Below are 19,605 nucleotides of genomic sequence, written 5' to 3'. Positions count from 1 at the left end.
CAGAAACAGTTGAAGGAGGTTGATGCTTAGATTCATGGAAAAAGAAAAGTGGGTCAAGAATGAGAAAGTTCCCATTTAGAAGAGGAGTTACATTAGTTTCTAAAGAGTATGTGCAATTTATAACTAAACATTTATCAGTTTAAGAACGACTTACCTGATTGACTTCGTTTAGTAGGTAATGGCTTTGTTGGTATTCAAGCATAGACGAGGAGAACTCTTAGGGGTGCTGAATATGAGCAGACTCTGGGAGATGGCGAAGGACAGGAAAGCCTGGTGTGCTGCAGTCCGTGGTGTTGCAAAGAGACAGATATGACTTAGTGACTGAACAACAAAACAGAAGGATTCATGCCTAAGGAATCTTGTAGTTCTCAGAATTTGTGATTATCTGAGCCTTATTGGTAGAGTGATAATTGGTAGAGGAGAAGGGGACAACAGAGGAAGAGATGGTTGGATTGTTTCACCAACTCGACAGACATGAGTTTGAGCAAGCTCCGGGAGTTGGTGATGGACAGGGAAGTCCATGGGGTCGCAAAGAGTCGGACACGACTGAGCAACTGAACTGAGAGTGAAAATAGAATTCGAGATCCTCTTTAAAGTCAGATACTTATGACATAACAAATTCCTAGGTTCTGAAGAGCGGCTCTGACTGCTGACATTGACATTGCTTGATTTAGACATACAGATGTCCCTTAACTGCCCCAGAAGCCTTGCTCACCAGCAAAGAAAAAGCTCTTCCTTCCCAACTTCTGTGGCATCTGTTTCTTCAGTCTCCAGCCACACCTGGAGCAAGCCAGCGTAATCACTGATCAGTCAGTGAGAACCATAATGGGGTGACGATTTTGTCATAAATCAGCAGTCCTTGTTACAGAGACTGGCCAAAAGACTTCAAGGCTATTAAGTCAGGTAGAAATAACTGCAAAGATGAACCAGTTAGGAGTCTGAGAACAAGGAAGCAGACCCAAACCAAATGAGTGAAAAACAAAATGGTCGAAGGCAGCAATTGGTTTAAAAAATGTAAAACTGAGCAAGTCATTGAACATTTCAGCCAGATATGTCTCTACTACCTTTTCAGTGGTTTATCAGATTATGGATATCATCTAATGTTTTTTTTAATTTTTATTGTGATAAACATACTATTTTAAACATATTTAGCTATATAGTTCAGTGGCACTAAGTACATACACATTGTTGAACAAATCTCAGCATCATCTATCTCCTGAATTTTTCACTTTCCTAAACTGAAACTCTGTCCCATTAAACACTAACTCCCCATTCCCCCACCTCACCCCCACCCCCTGCCCCTGGCATCTACCAATGTACCTTCTGACCCGATGAATTTGACTACTCAAGGTAGTCAAATAGTAGTGTAAGTGAAATCAAACAGTATTTGTCGGCGTCTACTATATATTGGAATGAATTTTTAAGGTTAAGTTAATATATGTCCTACACATTATACCTTCTTTCTTCACCCTGTGCCATGCAGTAGGGTCTCATTAGTTACCTACCTTATACACAGTAGTGCATATATGTCAGTCCCAATCTCCCAGTTTATCCCCACCTTATCCCTTGATGTCCATAGGTTTGTTCTCTGTGTCTGTGTCTCAATTTCTGCTTTGCAAATAGATTTGTCTGTGCCATTTTTCTAGATTCCACATCATTTCAGTTGCTCAGTCGTGTCTGACCCTTTGCAACTCCATGGACTGCAGCATGCCAGGCCTCCGTGTCCATCACCAACTCCTGGAGTTTACTCAAACTCATGTCCATTGAGTCAGTGATGCCATCCAACCATCTCATCGTCTGTCATCCCCTTCTTCTCCAGCCTTCAGTCTTTCCCAGCATCAGGGTCTTTTCTTTTTTTTAATTTATTTATTTTAATTGGAGGCTAATTAGTTTACAATATTGTAGTGGTTTTGCCATACATTGACAGTATTCTTGCCTGGAAAATTACATGGACAGAGGAGCTCTGGTGGTCACAAACAGTAGGACACAACAGAGCATGCACGTAGACACAGAAAGTGTAACTGAACACATATTTGGATGCTCACCACTCAACAGCCAATAAATTGAGAAGCAAGCTTCAGTAGATAAGAAACATGCTATGTTCAGAAAATCCAGCAATCTGGGGAGAAGGTAGAATTGTGTCCCTAGACCAACCTTGAAGATGCTGCCCAAACCTAGCGACAATTTTTAAAGGGAAAAAGGGGAAACAGTTAATTATTAAGCAGGAAGTCAGAGTCTTCATCATTTTTCCATTGCATGCAGGCCTGTTGACTTACCCTAGTCTTACTTGGATGCTGTCTTGCTCACATGGTCCACCTGTAATTGAATGTTCTCTTGCGCACGTGGTCCACCTGTGCCTGCAGAGTCTACCTGCAGATTTACTAAGGGGAACCTAGGGGTAGAGAAATCAACAAATCATGTAAGGTGTTGTATTTATTTAGAAAAGCAGAAATCAGGAGCAGAGTTAAATGTTGCCTAATGAACTCATCTTTATGTTTAAGGTCTAAGCAAAACAAGGATAAGCAAACAGAAAAGGGGGTCAAGGAGCTGCTTACAAAAGTAGATTCATTTCCAGGGGATAGAAGGGGGAATAGGAAAGTGACTGCTAATTGGTTGTTTGAGGCAGATGAAAATAGTCTGAAATTAGATATTAGTGATGGCTGCACAACTGAAAACCATTGACATGTAAACTGTTTTAAAGTGGTGAATTGTATGAAATGCTAATTATGCCTCAATTTTTTAGGGGAAAAAATACAAAGATATTATTTTTTGTATCTGAGCTCAGTTCTGGGCTCAAAACATCATAAACGGATTTTCTTATGTACATTAATCTTCAGTGTGACATTGCTAAGTCAATAGGACAGTAATTCTCCCTTGAGCAGGAGTTTCTCATGCACTTCAGGGCGTACAGCCTTTCTCCTCCTTGCCCACCACACAGTAGTAGCATCCCACAACTGCTGTAACAGCCAAGAAATCACTGCACAAATGCCCACATGACCCTTGAGGATAAGATACTGCCCTTGTTGAGAGCTACAGTCGTAACAATAATCAAACCAAAAATAATCAAACCATATAAATGTTTTGCACCATGACTTTCTCAATTTCCAAACTGACAGTTAGTCACCACTTACCATTACTTAGGGCTTCCCAGGTGGCACTAGCAGTAAAGAACCTGCCTGCCAAGGCAGGAGGTGTAAGAGACAGAGGTTCGATTCCTGGGTTGGGAAGATCCCCTGGAGAAGGGTATGGCAACCAACTCCAGTATTCTTGCCTGGAGAACCCTGTGGGTAGAGGAACCTGGTGGGCTATAGTCCATAGGGTCACAAAGAATCGGACATGACTGCAGTGAGTCTGCACACACCCACCATCACTTAGAGACCACTTCAAGGACTACTGAAGCTGTGTTTGTTGGTGATTTCACCTGCATCTCCTTCCCATTACATGTGACTTGTAAAACAGCCATGCAGAATATACTCTCGCCCAGTGATCCATGAAATAATTTGCAGGATTCTGTTTGGTTTTTTTTTTTTTTTCGCTAAATTAATACTATAAGGATGTGTGGTATTTCTCAGAATTTGCAACAGCCCTTACAGTTCAGTGATGATGTGTTTCTCAAGAAGGAACTCAGCAACTTTATAGTTCAATGGTGGTTTGAGGTAGAGGGTTTAAAAAAAAAAGCTTCCCAGCTATTTAGGAAGTTTTTCTGTTCCTCAAAGATATTTTTTATTCTTACTTGATTTTGCATTTAAAACAGCAGTTAAGGGACCCTCCAGGCACAGACCGTGGTTTCAAATATGAATCTGAATAGCTGTTGGCAGAGTTGAAGCACCAGAGGCTGCTGGTGTCAAACACACACACACACACACACACACACAAACAGCAAAGAAGTTTTTCAGGTTTTCGTTTCATGAATTGGCCCCTACCAAGTGCTGAAGGCTTAAAATCAGGATCTAAGTAATTCCCAAATCACTTTGGTACACACAAAGAGATCTCTTAACAGTTTCAAGGAGAGTCTAAAATTCTCAAAAGGCTTCATCTTTATTTGCAATTTTTTTCAAAATAAAATACACCCCAGAGTAGGTGAGAAGGGCTGGGCAATGCAACCCAGACTTTCTCAAAAGTAATATCCTAGACTACTGGCCATGGACTGAAATCACTGTGAGAATGCTTTCTACAGCCTTCTGTGAACCATTGCCACTTGTGGGATGGGATTTTAATGAAATAGTTATTTGGCTTTAAACATTGGCTCTAGTCCCAAAGAGAGGAGAAAAGAAGGCATTTTACTTTAAAAAAAAAAAAAAAAAAAGCCTTTCTTTTCTAAATACAGTAGTGGATTTTTCAAGTTCATAGTATAATTAGTGACATGTCTGGTATTTTTCAATGATTGTTCCATTTGGCCTCCTAACATAAGCACTGCAACTTCCACAACTGGAAATAAAAAACTCTTTTGGTCAAATATTATAATCTGAGCATACAGTTCATTATCTCATTGAATAAACTGGAATCTAGCTTTCAAATTGATCACTCAGCATTTCAAATTTGTTCAAGCTGATTTCTAAAAAGAATAAGAAATCAGCTTGAACAAAGAATAAAGATTTGGGTCAGATCAGAAACACTCTTCGAGAAACTCAAGATAGGTTCAAAGCCTACTAGGGAGATTCTTTTAATTTATAAGGAAATGGTGGTCATTGTGTTGGTTTTATAACTCTGAGATGTTTATCAGATCTCAATGACGTCTGAGAGGTATGTGTATGTAAGACATATGGATTTTACAGGGGGGGCTTTGCAGGTTTTGGATTTGATGGCTGTAAACCTAAATTAAATATTTGATTAAAAAGTGAATCTTTAGAGACCTTGCCCTGCCCTGTGCGCTCTTCAGACTGCCAACTCTGAGGTTAAAGCCCCTGAACATACTTAAGGATTTCTGGCTTCATTTTGTTCCATGCTGGGGCTCTTTTCCTTTTTAAATTTTTTTATTACATTAAGTTTCAAGCATAAGCAAAAGAAGATCAAGTAATATAATGAACCCATTTACCCACCAGGCAGCTTTGACAAATACCAGTGCACAGCCCCTCTTGTTTTGTCCACATCACCACCAACTGCCCCCACCCTAGATTATTTTGAAGCAAATCATACCATTTCATCTGTAAATATGTCAGACTATATACAACAAGGAATTTTTTAAAAGACATAGTCACAATATGATTATCAAAACTAATCAACAATGAATGATGTCATTAATATCAAATAACAAGTCAGAGATATTTGTGCTCTTCTGATTGTCTTACAATTTTTCGGTAAAGTGCTTGAGTCAAGTTTCAAATAAGTTCCATCCATGACAATTGATTAAAGATGTGATTTGCTTTAAACTAATCAGAGTGAGGCAGTTGGTGTGAACCAACATGGTGGATTATAGCCTGTTATATTTTCTCTTGATGAGAACCACCATCCATGAAGTTGATCAAAAAGCCCATTCCCTAGGATAGAGGAAGATTGAGAATGTGTTGCAGAGTAAGCACATTATAGAGAATAAATTGTATTTTCATAAACCCTTCTTGGTTGAGCAGAAGTAGGGAGAAGATGGAAATAAAAGAAGACCCTTTAAAGAAAAGAATTTTTTCAGGTCAGACTAGCTTTTCCTGGAAGAGGATTAAGCCTCATGATAGGTATCTTAACACTGTCAAGCGTTTTGCTCTAACCCAGTAAACTGGATCTTTTTCCTGCTGACCAGAGACATAAAATAAGCATAATATCTTAACCGTGTTTCAAGCAGATGAGCTGCAATCCTAGTGTTTAAAATGGTCTGATGCTCTTCAACCATTACCTGTTTTCCTCTATCACAGTTCCTGTTACACAGTTTGGTTCGATGAGGTTGGGAGTAAGTGGGAATTTGCTGTAAAGTCAAGCAATGATACTGCTCTCTTGGCAAAGTAACGCTTACATAATCAAATGAAATCAAATGTTTCTCTTAATGACTCTTTCAAAGAACAATTGGCTGAAAAAAAATAGCTGTGACAAATAAATAGGAGGGCAAAGGTATTTCAGGAAAAAAATAACAACAGATGCTAGTAACATCTCTCCACATTCATTCCCTATGATTGAAGCTATCTCTTTTTGAGTTGTTTGGTCTATTTTGCTCAAAGCAGCATACATTTATTATGTCAACTTCCATGGCTTAGAAGTACAGGTACAACATGACTGAGCTCTCTGCTTAGAGCCTCATAAGGCCAAAATCAAGATATCAGCCAGTGCTGACATTTTTGTTTGTTTGATTTTTATTAAAGTATGGTTGATTTACAGCGTTGTGTTAGTTTCAGGCACATAGCAAAGTGAATCAGCTAGTTATACATGCATCCACTCTTTTTTAGATTCCTTTCCCGTATAGGTCACTACAGAGTACTGAGTAGAGTTCCCTGTGCTATACAGTATATCCTTATTAGTTATCTATTTTACATATAGAAGTTTGTGTATGTCAATCCCAATCTTCCAATTATTCCTCCCCTCACCTTATGCCCTGCTAACCGTAAGTTTTTTACATCTGTAACTCTTATTTCTGTTTTGTAGATATACTCAATTGTACCTTTTTTTAGATTTCACATATAAGTGATATATGATATTTTACTTTTTCTGTCTGACTGCAGTTAGTATGACAATGTCTAGATCCATCCATCTTGCTGCAAATGGCACTATTTCGTTCTTTTTTATGGCTGAGTCATATTCCATTGTGTGTGTGTATATGTATATATATGTGTGTGTGTATATATATATGTATGTATATAACGGAACAGATATTTCTTTATCTGTTCCTCTGTTGATGAACTTTTCACTTGTTCCGTGTCCCGGCTATTGTAAATAGTGCCTTGGTGAATATTGGGGTGCATATATCTTTTCAAATTACAGTTTTCTTGGAATATGTGCCCAAGAGTAGAATTGATGGATCATATCATAGCTCTAGTTTTAGTTTTTTTTAAAGGAACTTCCATACTGTTCTCCACAGTGGCTGTACCAGGTTACATTCTGATGAACAGTGTAAGAGGGTTCCCTTTTCTCCACACCCTTTCCAGCATTTATTGTTTGTCAGTTTTTGGATGATGGCCATTCTGACTGATGTGAGGTGATACCTCATTGTAGTTTTGATTGGCATTTCTCTAATAATTAGTGATGTTGAGCATCTTTTTATGTGCTTTTTAGCTATCTGTCTTCTTTGAAGAAATGTCTATTTAGATCTTCTGCCCATTTTTTGATTGGGTTTTTTTTTTTTTTAATATTGAGCTGCATAAGTTGTTTGCATATTTTGGAGCTTAATCCCATGTCATTTGCTTCCTTTGCAAATATTTTCTCCCATATAGATGAGAGAATCAAACTGTTGTCTCCTACCAGTGACCTCAGGGTTGCTTAACGGGCTGCACAGGAAAAAGCAGGTGCCACAACAAATGTGAAATACCTGAAGGAAAAGCTAAAAATGATATCAACCAGGTTTTAACAGACAACTAGATATAGACATTTTTTACATCAAATAACTAGATCATGGGTCAGCAAACTTTTTTCCATAATGAACCAGAAATAATTATGTTAGATTTTGCAGGCAGTTACTGATTTCTGCCATCAGAACATGAAAGGAGGCATAGACAATGCATAAATATCCCTATATAATTTATTTACAAAATCATTTACAAAAGCAAGCAACAGGCTAGGTTTGGAGTACAAGTTACAGTTGGTAGACCTCTGATACAGATGACGACAGAAATCTTGCTTTCATGTGGGAATTTGCCACTTAGTTGCAGATATGAGAAGGAATGTACAAATTATAAATTTTGTTAAGTGGCTCAGGTAGGAAGTCACAGCCCAGATATCTACAGGTTGACAACTTCCAGCTACATAAAGACATGTAGGTGTGTATTAAAAGGTTGGAAGTGATGAAAACATAGCTAGGTAGAAAGACCTTTCTCTTCCAATGGAAAGGGACCCTGTTACTCAGCTGTATCTGAGTGTTACCATGTAGAAACGTCCAGCAGCTCCATCTCCTCTAATGGTTCAGTGAAATCTCCCTATTTCTGAATATCTGAATATTTAAATATGGAAAATAACTAAACATTTTTAGGACAATGGGAAAGCAAACAACAAATCTCAGTTCAGTTCAGTTCAGTCACTCAGTCATATCCAACTCTTTGCGACCCCGTGAACCGCAGCACGCCAGGCCTCCCTGTCCATCACCAACTGCCGGAGTCCACCCAAACCCATGTCCATTGAGTCGGTGATGGCATCCAACCATCTCATCCTCTGTCGTCCCCTTCTCCTCCTGCCCTCAATCTTTCCCAGCATCAGGGTCTTTTCAAATGAGTCAGTTCTTCGCATGAGGTGGCCAAAGTATTGGAGTTTCAGCTTCAATATCAGTCCTTCCAATGAACACCCAGGACTGATCTCCTTCAGGCACCCAGAAAAATGTTGAATAAACACATAGTAGATTCTCAATAAATATGTGTTTGAAGGGCAAGAAGGAGAGGGAACCAAGAAGGAGAGAGAGATGGAGACAGAGAGGCTGAGAGGGAAAACAAGCAAGAGGAAAGGCAGAAAAAATGAAAAGAGACAAGTGGACAAAACTGTTCCTTAAACCACCAGTTTTCAAACTCTGCGCAAGAGGCTACATCCCAGTCATTCATAAATGGCATCTGCACAGGCCTGATGACACCATGTGTGTTAGAGGAGAGGTTTTATATTTCTTTAACTTGAAAGATGTGTGCTATTTTCAACCTAGTAGGAAGGAAATAAAGCGAAGACCAAGAGTCTGGAGAGAGAAATCTCGATTTTTGTTTATGCCCTGCATTGTGGGGCACACACCAGACTTCATCATCGATGCCCATGTAGTTATATTCTCTCCCTCACTGAACACGAGTCATCAGGGAGTTTTGTAGGAGCATCAGTGTGCAGTCAGAGCCCTGAGATTCTGATTTAATGGATCCAGTATGATGCTCCAGCCTTGATAATTTTTTTAATGCACTCCATGTCATTCTAAAGCACGGAGTAGAGAATCCCTAAACACTAAGGACTTACGTGGTGTTAAGAGGATAGTTGGGCATCCCAGGTGGCTCAACATTAAAGAATCTGCCCGCCAGTGCAGGAGATGAAAGAGATACAGGTTTGATCCCTGGGTCAGGAAGATGCCCTGTAGTAGGAAATGGCAACCTAGATTTACAAAGAGCAGACAATACAGAATCACTTCAGCTTGCCATTCAGGGATGTCTCCAATGTTGATCTACATTGTGGAACTGAGTCATCCAGCAAACTCAGCAATTAACATAATTTCACTCCCCTATCATTCCCAAAAGTACCTCTGACCTATGTCTTATTTCAGGGATCAGCCAACTACAATCCATTATGAGCTTTTGTGCGGCCTATGAGCAGGAATGGTTTTTTACATATTTAAATGATTGAAAAAATTCTTAAATAATAATGTTAGTGACCTATCAAAATTAAAAGAAATGCAAATTCCAATCTATAGTGAAAGAAAGTGAAGTCGCTCAGTTGTGTCCAACTCTTTGCAAACCCATGGACTGTAGCCTGCCAGGCTCCTCCATCCATAGGATTTTCCAGGCAAGAGTACTGGAGTGGGTTGCTATTTCCTTCTCCGGGGGTAATTCCAATCTATAAATAAAGTTATATTAAAACCCAGCCATGCCCATTCATTTACATATAGCCTGTGGTTGTCTTTTCACTGCAAGGGCAGAGTTGAATCACTGCAACACTAACTCTGTGGATTGCAAAGCCCAGCATATTTACTATCTGACCCTTTACAGAAAACCTTTGCCAATCCCTGTCTTGGAGAGCATAGACTCTTTGATGTGAAAAAACTAACAAATACAGTATCTTGAACATCTTGGTGGGTTAACCCAGCAAGTGTTTATCTTCCCCAGATGTCACAGAGCCCTCCCACGTGGCATCACGATTCTTAACCTCTTTGTGCTTTGGACCCTTTGGGAAGTCTGGTGAAGTCTGTCAACCCTTTTTCAGGATAATAATTTTCAAATGCATAAAATAAAATATGTAGTATTTAAAGAAAACTACATTAAAATTCAGTAATCAAAATATTTTAAAATGTGACATAATAATATACATGCTTCACTACTAAAGGATTAAATAACAAAATCTGGCAACAGGTTTAACAACTATCATAATTTTAAAACAGTAGTAAGTGTAAAACACTTTTGAAATACCTGCAACAACTAAGTGATATGAAAAATCTGTGATTTGTCCAGGTGACAGTCATAGGGAGTGCTTAAATCATTGTGGTTATTTGCCTACATTCATAATAGAAGGAGATACTAAATTTAAGTTAGAGTTTCATGAAAATAGGGATGTAATATTTTTCTAGCCAAGGCCGTAAACTCCTTGAATTTTATCCATAGATCAAGCAACCAGGGACTCGACGTTATAAATTCCTGAGAGGCTCTACCGTTTCTGAGCCCATAGAAACATCTGTTTGAAACTCTGCTTTCCACCAGCAGGCCAGGAAGAGAGAGCAAGAACAGGACAGTCCTAGAAGTGGTAGAAAATACAACAGCCCACATTTCGTGAAGCAGAACTCCAGTTTATTGGAGATTCCAGCAGAACCCACATGACTACAAAAGAAGCTAGAAAACGCAGCCCAGTTATGTGCCCAGGAAGGAGGAGAGACCCACTTGGTAAACCCTCAGCTGATCTCCACCACAGCCTCTTCTCCAAAGTGTAAAACATCACAGACTGAGTGGCTTAAGTAACAGATTTATTTTCTCACAGTTCAGGAAGCTAGAAGTCCCAGATCATGATGCTGTCTTTTCAGTTCCTGGTTGATAACCCACCTCCTAGCTTGTAGATGGCCCCCTCCTCACTGTGTCCTCACATGGAGAAGGGAGAGCGTTTTTTGGTGTCTCTTCTTATAACGATGCTAATCCCATGGGTTCAGGTCCCCACCTTTAGGACCTCATATAAATTTCATTGCTTCATAAAGGCCCTATCTCCAAATGCAGTCCCATTGAGAGGTTAGTCCTTTGAGGATAAATTTCAGGAGAAATTCACATTTAAGTCCATAGCAGAAACCATGCCAAGTTCTCCTTTAAGACTTAGAGAAAAGAGGCTGTTTTGTTCAGAGTCTTCCTGGTGGCTTGATCTCAATATGGTAAACAGCTCCACGTTTTTCCATTTTCATGTTTTATCCCGAAGCAACAGAGCATTACATTAATTGACTTGTCTTATTAATTCAGTAAGCTGCTTCCAGGATGAAATGCTTAGCTATGCTTGCTTGTTTGGGGTCCTTTTTGATTATTGGGAGAAAGCTTCAAGGCTCAAGCCGTTCTGCTGTTTTTCACAGTCACTGAAAATTTTTATGCACTGGTGAAGAAGATTCACCACATTTGGAATTATTACAAACTTCTAGTTTCTCATTATATTTTAATTTAATTCACACTTTTTAGTATGATAAGCAAGTATTGGGTAGTTCACATATTGTAGTGGGATATTTGCTCATAGATAGTAATATTGTGCTTTAGCATTAATCTTAAAGGGAATTTAATGCAGCAAATTTGACAGCTTCAATTAAAGCTGATGGAAGCTCTTGTGTGACAATGCTAACTGCAGCCTAAAACAGCGGAATAAGGTCTTCGCTCAAATAGTTTTTGAAAATGAAATTAGGAAATCAACCAAGTAGAAAGTGAAAACTTTCTACAAATACAGGGGAAAATCTAGATATTTAATCATCAAATCGTTATGTTGTACACCTTAAACTTACACAATGTAACATGGCAATTATATCTCAATAACCTGAGGTTTAGGGAGAAAGTATAGATATTTAAGAGGCTAAAATCTTTCAGGAGTTAAAATAAATCTTGTTAGGAACTTACTTATTAAAAGACTTACCAGACTTATATTGTTGAATTTCTTTTTCCCCAAAATCCTTTGGTATAGTACCAGAACAGTACAGACGGGTGCCTAATGTGTGTTTTTAATGAAATCTCTATTGATGATGATAAATATGCTATTTTGTGAAACACATGGATAGGTACTAAAGCATGACAAAGGGATGTTTTTGAAAGTTGTTAGCAATTTAGACACTAATCTCAAGGACAATTGGAAATTTACATTAGTATTATAAAAGCAGCATTTTAAAGCAAAACTAAAGACAATCTTGTCTTTCCACAAGGACACAGATGTACACATATTTTTCTTTGCAAAGAGACTATTGAACAAAAGTTTTTTGCAAAAATCCAAGAAGATTTAAAATGCTTATTCTACACTATGTTTGATATATAAAGTCTACAAAGCAGCTCACACCTAGATAAGTGGGTTTAATATAAATAAATATTCATGGTCCAATGCCCACTTAAGCCTGAAACAAAATGTTGAAGTAACTAAATATTATTTTAAGCTTTCCTCCAGTGTATTGTACCAAAACTTGATGCAAATCAAAGGTTAATGGAATGCATTAGGTAAAAGGGTTTTTATTGTATAAAATTGACTTTCAAACAGGTTTTCCAGTACTAATATTGGGAGAAATGATAATGGCGAAAAATACAAAGTCAATAGCTTGGACTTGAAAAACTTATGTGGTCTTATGTTAGCTGTAGAATTTCACAGACCACTTCCTTGCTTCCACATAATGCATAGCAAAAGAACTGAAAACATGTGAATCCATGCATTCATTTGTTCATGTGAACATTTATTCACTCATTCAAAATTCATTCATTCAACAAGTATTTCTTGAAAAATTACCTTGCAGCAGGTTTTTTCCCATTCATTTATTTCATAGCACTTTTTTTACCCACACATTTCAGGAATATATTCCCTGAGAAAAAATAATTCAAACAATAGAGAGCATATAAAGGAAAAAGCGGAGAAGGCAATGGCACCCCACTCCAGTACTCTTGCCTGGGAAACCCCATGGACGGAGGAGGCTGGTAGGCTGCAGTCCATGGGGTCGCGAATAGTCGGACAGGAATGAGCGACTTCGCTTTCACTTTTCACTTTCATGCACTGGAGGAGGAAATGGCAACCCACTCCAGTATTCTTGCCTGGAGAATCCCGGGGACGGGGGAGCCTGGTGGGCTGCCGTCTATGGGGTCGCACAGAGTCGGACATGACTGACTCGACTTAGCAGCAGCAGCAGCAGCAAAGGAAAAAAGTCTAAAATCTCCCTTCACTCTTCCCAATGCCACAAATTTCACCAGAATTAACCAAACCTAGATCAAGAGACAACAACCAGTAAGCCCAGAGGATTTTATTTTTATATAATTCATGAGCTAAAAATGTTTTTTATTTTTGCAGTTTGAAAGCGTTGTTTACAAACAAATGCATGGATAATATGCAACAGAAACTGTTAGATGACCTGCAGAGCCTGAAATAGTTACAGTCTGGCCCTTTACAGAAAAAAACGTTTGCCTACTGGCATCGACTTTCAGACTTTTCTCCTATCATATATCTGCATGTGTGCATATACAAAAACACAAATAGACACACAGAAATCTAGAGTTTTGTTTTTCCATTTATTTGTAGAAGAGAAGTTGTATTTATTTGTTCATTGCACTTACTACTCTTTTTTTTTACCTAATAGTGTATCTCTAAGATTGTTCTGTGTCAGTATGTTTATCTCAGTTTCTCCTTTTTTAACTCCTAGTAGTATTTTATACATGTTTCCTGTTCCCTGTATCTATAAAGCCATTGGCCGCTCTTCAATTTGGAGCAACAACTTCTCTGAAGAATCTCCCATACAAGTCCTCAGTTTATGTCTCAAATATGTGTCCTTGTCTTCCCTTTTAAACATCCATCCATTTATTTATTCATTCTACACATTTTTTTTTGACACATACTATGTATCAGGTGCTCTTCCAACCCTTGAGGATTCAATAGTGAATCCAAAATTCCTGCTTCATAAAATTTAACTTTCTAGTAGAAGAAACAGAACCTGCTAGTGAAAAATAATATGAAGCAGGACAGGAAATGTCAGATGATTGGGCTTGAAATATAGATCAGGTGGCCATACATGCCCTCCATGCAACAGTGACTTGTGGAAAGACCCTTGGGATTCAAGGGTGCTGACCCTGAGGATACGTGAAGGGAGACGTTCCAGGATTGAGGGAGTGGGAAGTGGAAAGGCCCTGAGATGGGTGAATGCTTGGTGAGTTCAAGAAAGAGCAAAGGTAACAGGAAGAGCAGTGGGCCAGAAGCAAAGAGAAAGCATTGATGATTTCACATGGCATGGTGACCAAGCTTGTGATGGAAAAAGAGGAGTGGAGACGAGGTTAGTAGGTAATAAGAACCTGCATTATGTGGGTTAAATTATGGATTATTATGAGGACTTGGGGTTTGACTCCAAATGAAGGGGAGCTGTGAGAATGTATTGAGCAGAAGAGTAATGAGGTCTAATTCTCTTTGAAACAAAGTTGCTCTGGTTGCTTTGTTGAAAGTAGATTAAAAAGGCAAAAATATAAGGAGGGAAGCAGTTAGACCAGTTAGGAGGCTATGATCATAATCTAGGTGAGATATGATGGAGGCCAGGAATTGGGGGGCCTTGAAAGGGAGTATATTATGGAATAAATGTTTGTGTCCCCCACCGTCAAATTCATATGTTGAAATCTTAACCCACCAGTTTTGCTATTTGGAGATAGGGCCTTTGGGAGGTGATTAGCAATAGATCAGGTCATGAGGGTAGGGGCCTCATGATAGATTTTAAAAAGAGGAAATACAAGATGACTATCTCTCTCTGCGCATCAGCGTGTGAGATATGCTGCAAAGGCAACCATCTGCAAACCAAGAAAAGGGCCCTCAGCAAGCACCACCTGTGTCAGCATCTTGATCTTAGACTACCAAGGCTCCAGAACTGTGAGAAATAAATGTTTGCTGTTGAAGCCACTGGTCGATGGTAATTTGCTATAGCAGCGTGAACTAAAAAAGACAGAGTAGTTAAGAAATGGAGGCTATAAGAAGCCACGGAGGAGAAAAACCAGTTCTGCAACTCCAGCATACTGACCCATAGGTAACACTCTCATTCCAAAAATGACGAAAGTATGTTACAAGATGAATATTCAACTGTCAAAATAGGCCAAAGGCAGCCTAGAAAGTAAATCTTAATGTCTGAGATCACACCTTATGTGTGTAAATATCCTTAAGGTAGGGCTTTATTACTTATTTTAAGACCAAGGCCATGTTCTGGTGAAGCGTCATCTTAGACATTTATTTGTAAGCCCCATTGTGTAAACAGTGAAACTAGGAGAAGGAAATGTTTTCCTTTGCAGCTACTCCAGGAAAGAATCCGGTAATATATGTGCAAGTTTTTTTTAACAGAAAAAAATAAAGAGTTTGAGCATATGCCAGAGAACAAGGAGGTCCCCAGAGCGCAGGGCTGTTTGGCAGCAGATATGAGTAGATGAGGGCAGAGGAGCAGAGCCAGCAGTGCTCATGAAGGCTCTTGGCCAAATCCCAAGGGTCTAGTTTCAGCAGGTTGGGATAGCTCTGGTGGTCACTCCGGCATCTTCTCTTCTTGTGGGCTTGACTCCCTCAAGTTGTCAGTGGAGGCCACATTCCAGCATCCTTCCATTTCTCCACCTGAAGGGTGTTCCCTTTTTCTGTCTCCTGATAAATTCAGAAAGTTGAGGAGAGTTCCACTGAGTTGAATGGCTTCTCAGAGGCACAGTCTCAGGGGCAAATTGTAAGTCAGGAGTCTCAAGAACATCGTGAAGAATCTGAAATTCAGAAGGTTCTGTGCTTTGAGTTGGACTTTATATACCTTTAAACAGTACTGATGCTTGTATACAGAAACTGGACTTAGTATATACTAACATGAGTAAGATCATTCTTAAGTGTGAGGTGCAATGAGGTTAGAAGATATCCAGACAATTATTATTTAATTTCTGTTTCTAAGGAAAAGGAGAAGTCCAAGATATATTTCAAACTTTGGGGAAAAAATACTAGTAATAATTTTAAATGTAGTAACACTCCTCATACCACTGTATATATTGATTGGATTCTTTTGGTTACAAATGATAGAAAAAATGACTCAAACTAACTCAGAAATAAAGCTTATTGGCTCATCTAGCTGTGAAGTCCAAGAGTGGACACAAAAGTAGAAGAAATTTACATGTTGGGTATGGCAGATTCCAGGGCCTCAGATGATATTCAGCTGCTTTTCTTTCTCTTCCTCTAGTTTTACTTCCAATATGCATTGGCCTCTTTTTCATTCAACTATCATGTAATTTGATAGATCACAGACAAAATCATACAGAAAGTAGGAGGACTAGTCTCCCCAAAAAAGTGGAATTGAGAACACAAAAACTTTTGTCCACTATAACTGTATTTCTTTTTTTACTGAAGTATAATTGATTTACATTATTATATTAGTTTCAGATGTATAGCACAGTGACTGAATACTTTTATAGATTATATTCCTTTTAAAGTTATTAAAAATAATGGCTTCATGTCCCTATGCTGTATCCTTGTAACTTATCTATTTTATACAGAGTAGTTTGTATCCCTTAATCCCATATCCCTGTCTTGCCCTGCCCACTGATAACTAGTTTGTTTTCTATATCTGTGGATTAATTTCTGTTTTGTTATATCCATTTGTTTGTTGTTTATTTTTTTTAAGATTCTACACGTAAATAATTCAGTCAGTTCAGTTCAATTGCTCAGTTGTGTTCGACTCTTTGCAACCCTCTGGAGTGCAGCATCCCAGGTTTCCCTATCCATCACCAGCTCCCGTAGTTTACTCAGACTCATGACCATCGAGTCGATGATGCCATCCAACCATCTCATCCTCTGTCGTCCCCTTCTCCTCCTGCCTTCAAACTTGCCCAGCATCAGGGTCTTTTTCAATGAATGAATTCTTTGCATCAGTTGGCCAAAGTATTGGAGCTTCAGCTTCAGTGTCAGTCCTTCCAATGAATATTCAGGGTTGATTTCCTTTAGGACTGACTAGTTTGTTTTCCTTGCAGTCCAAGGGACTCTCAAGAGTCTTCAACAACACAGTTTAAAGGCTTCAATTTTTTGACACTCAGCTTTCTTTGTAGTCCAACTCTCACATCCATACACGACTACTGGAAAAACCATAGCCTTGACCATATGGGCCTTTATCAGCAAAGTAATGTCTTTGCTTTTGAATATGCTGTCCAGGTTTGTCATAGCTTTTCTTCCAAGGAGCGTCTTTTAATTTCATGGCTGCAGTCACCATCTGCAGTGATTTTGAAGCCAAAGAAAATAAAGTCTGTCACGGTTTCCATTGTTTCCTCATCTATTTGCCATGAGACCAGATGCCATGATCTTAGTTTTTTGCATGTTGAGTTTTAAGTGAACTTTTTCACTCTCCTCTTTCACCTTCATCAAGAGTCTCTTTAGTTCTTCTTCCTTTGCTTTCTGCCATAAGGGTAGTGTCATCTGCATATCTGAGGTTATTGATATTTCTCCCCGTAATCTTGATTCCAGTTTGTGCTTCTTCCAGCCTGGCATTTTGCATGATGTACTCTGCATATAAATTAAATAAGCAGGGTGACAATATATAGCCTTGACGTACTCCTTTCCCAACTTGGAACGAGTCTATTGTTCCATGTCTGGTTCTAACTGTTGCTTCTTGACCTACATACAGGTTTTGCAGGAGGCATGTAAGGTGGTCTGGTATTCCCATCTCTTTAAGAATTTTCACAGTATTTGGTATCTCTGTCTGAATTATTTCACTTAACATAATACCTCTAGGTCCATCAACAGTGCTTATACATTATACATCTTATATGATTCCCATAACCTGAGGGTTTTCCATCCATCTCCTGCCTTATCCATTCCACATAACAGCCCAAGTCTCTATCACTGCACCTTCTGCACCCGCAAGGGCAGATATTGCGGCTGATGCACTTTTAGAAAGCAAAAGTTGACTATGTTTATTTCCTGTACTGAGACAAACAGCAGTCTCTGTCACCACCAATAGTTATGATAAGGTTCATTTCTAGCCAGTGAATTTAATTGGCTATAATTGGCTATATTTCTAGAGTGCCAACATCAGCAGAGCTTCGCTGGTTCATCAATGACTGTTATTTCGTCCACTGAATGCTGAAAAGGGCATAAATCCACAGCAATAAAGACATTCAGTGGTTAAATAGTCTCTAGCATGTATGACTGCTAGATTGAACAGTGAACTCATAGAGAAACTGTTACACTGAACACTGGCTCTTATGTGGATCTCAGAAGAATGAGATTCAATAGACAGAGTGAGGGTCTTCATGGAGCCTTAATTTAGTTTTTAAGGACCCAAGGGCTTCATCAAAAGATAGCTTCACTTATGAGAGTGTTCCACAGAGATAGAAGTGAAATTTTACAGAGGGTAAAACAGTAGCCTTTGGCATTAGAAAAGCTTGGGCTTGAATTCTCTCTTCACTCCTTGCTACTTGGGTAAGCTCGGGCAAGTCACTTAATCTTTCTAAGCAGATATACCTCTTTCTGTATATTGAAGGTAATGATGTACCAAGTTATAGGGTTCTTGTGATCATTAAATTAGATAACCTTCAGAAAGTAATTAGCACAAGTGCCTGGCACAAAGGAAGCACTCAAGAAATTTCCCTCCAACAGATCTCTTCCATTCCTGCACTTCTTGGGACCAGAAAAGCTGTCTCTCTAAATGCATACCTAAGTTTATCATGGCCCTCACTCAAAGATAACTCCTAGCTTCCTAGCTACCTGGTAACATTGAAACTCCTTAAGATAACATACAGGCATTCACAGTCTATTCCTCTGCTACCCTTTCAGCCTCATATCTAGATTCTTCTTACCTTGAATGTTTTACTGCACCCATAGCAAACTCATCACTGTATCCCACTTGCTCATAGTATGATGCCTTCTCTGTTCTCTCCCCTTTGCCTGGAATGCTTTTATGGAGGGCTCAAGGCTTTATTTAGTCAAGGATCACCTTATTAGCTTATATTTATTAAGTGCATATTGTATGCCCAACACCATGATGATCAACCACTCTATGATGTGGTACTATTATTAAGAATAAGAAGAAATCTGAGACTTGGCAAAGTGGAACTCAGCAAAGTGATCCAGGGATACATGTCCAGGAAGTGGCAGAGTGAGAATTCAAATCAGGGCATTCTGACTCCAAAGTAGCTGTATTAGTTTCCTATTACTACTGTCCCAAGTAACCACAAACTTAGTAGCTTAAAGCAATGCACACTTGTTATTTTCCAGTTCTAGACATTAGAAGCCCAAAGTGAGTAGTAATAGATTCAAATCATGGTGTCCATGGTGTCAGCAGGCTGTGTTCCTTCTGAAAGCTCTTGAGAAGAATCTGTTTCCTTGGCATTTCTAGATTATAGGCACTGCCTTTGTTCCTTGGCTCTTGACCTTGTCTTCCATCTTCAAAACAGTCATGGTAATAATTCCTTGGTGGCTCAGATGGTGAAGAATCTGCCTGCAATGCAAGATTCAATCCATGGGTCAGGAAGATGCCCTGGAGAAGGGAATGGTAACCCACTCCAGTATTCTTCCCTGGAGAATTCCCTGGACAGAGGAGCCTGGTGAGCTATAGTCCATGGGATCACAAAGAGTTGGACACAACTGAGCAACTAACACACACACATCAAAATATCAGGTTGTACA

General features: G+C 39.0%; 1 protein-coding gene and 1 long non-coding RNA gene across 5 annotated transcripts in view; one reads left to right on the top strand and one right to left on the bottom strand.

Moving 5' to 3' along the window:
- Nucleotides 1–598, bottom strand: part of LOC145520935 (uncharacterized) — a 105,777-nt gene extending 105,179 nt beyond the window's left edge. For 3 of the 4 annotated variants that reach the window (XR_014064929.1, XR_014064928.1, XR_014064927.1), the window contains exon 1: nucleotides 155–567. This is a non-coding gene — a long non-coding RNA (uncharacterized LOC145520935). Of the gene's footprint in view, nucleotides 1–154 lie in introns of all 4 variants that reach the window. The other variant, XR_014064926.1, reaches the window with a different exon arrangement.
- Nucleotides 1–19,605, top strand: part of TAFA1 (TAFA chemokine like family member 1) — a 928,543-nt gene that overhangs the window by 846,947 nt on the left and 61,991 nt on the right. The gene's annotated exons all lie outside the window — the stretch shown is intronic.

This window comes from Giraffa tippelskirchi, chromosome 9 (assembly GCF_054371585.1).
Source record: "Giraffa tippelskirchi isolate mGirTip1 chromosome 9, T2T-mGirTip1v1.2.pri, whole genome shotgun sequence".
Classification (NCBI taxonomy): domain Eukaryota; kingdom Metazoa; phylum Chordata; class Mammalia; order Artiodactyla; family Giraffidae; genus Giraffa; species Giraffa tippelskirchi.
Note: the sequence above shows the minus strand (reverse complement) of the source record. Positions and strands in the feature narration are given on the sequence as shown.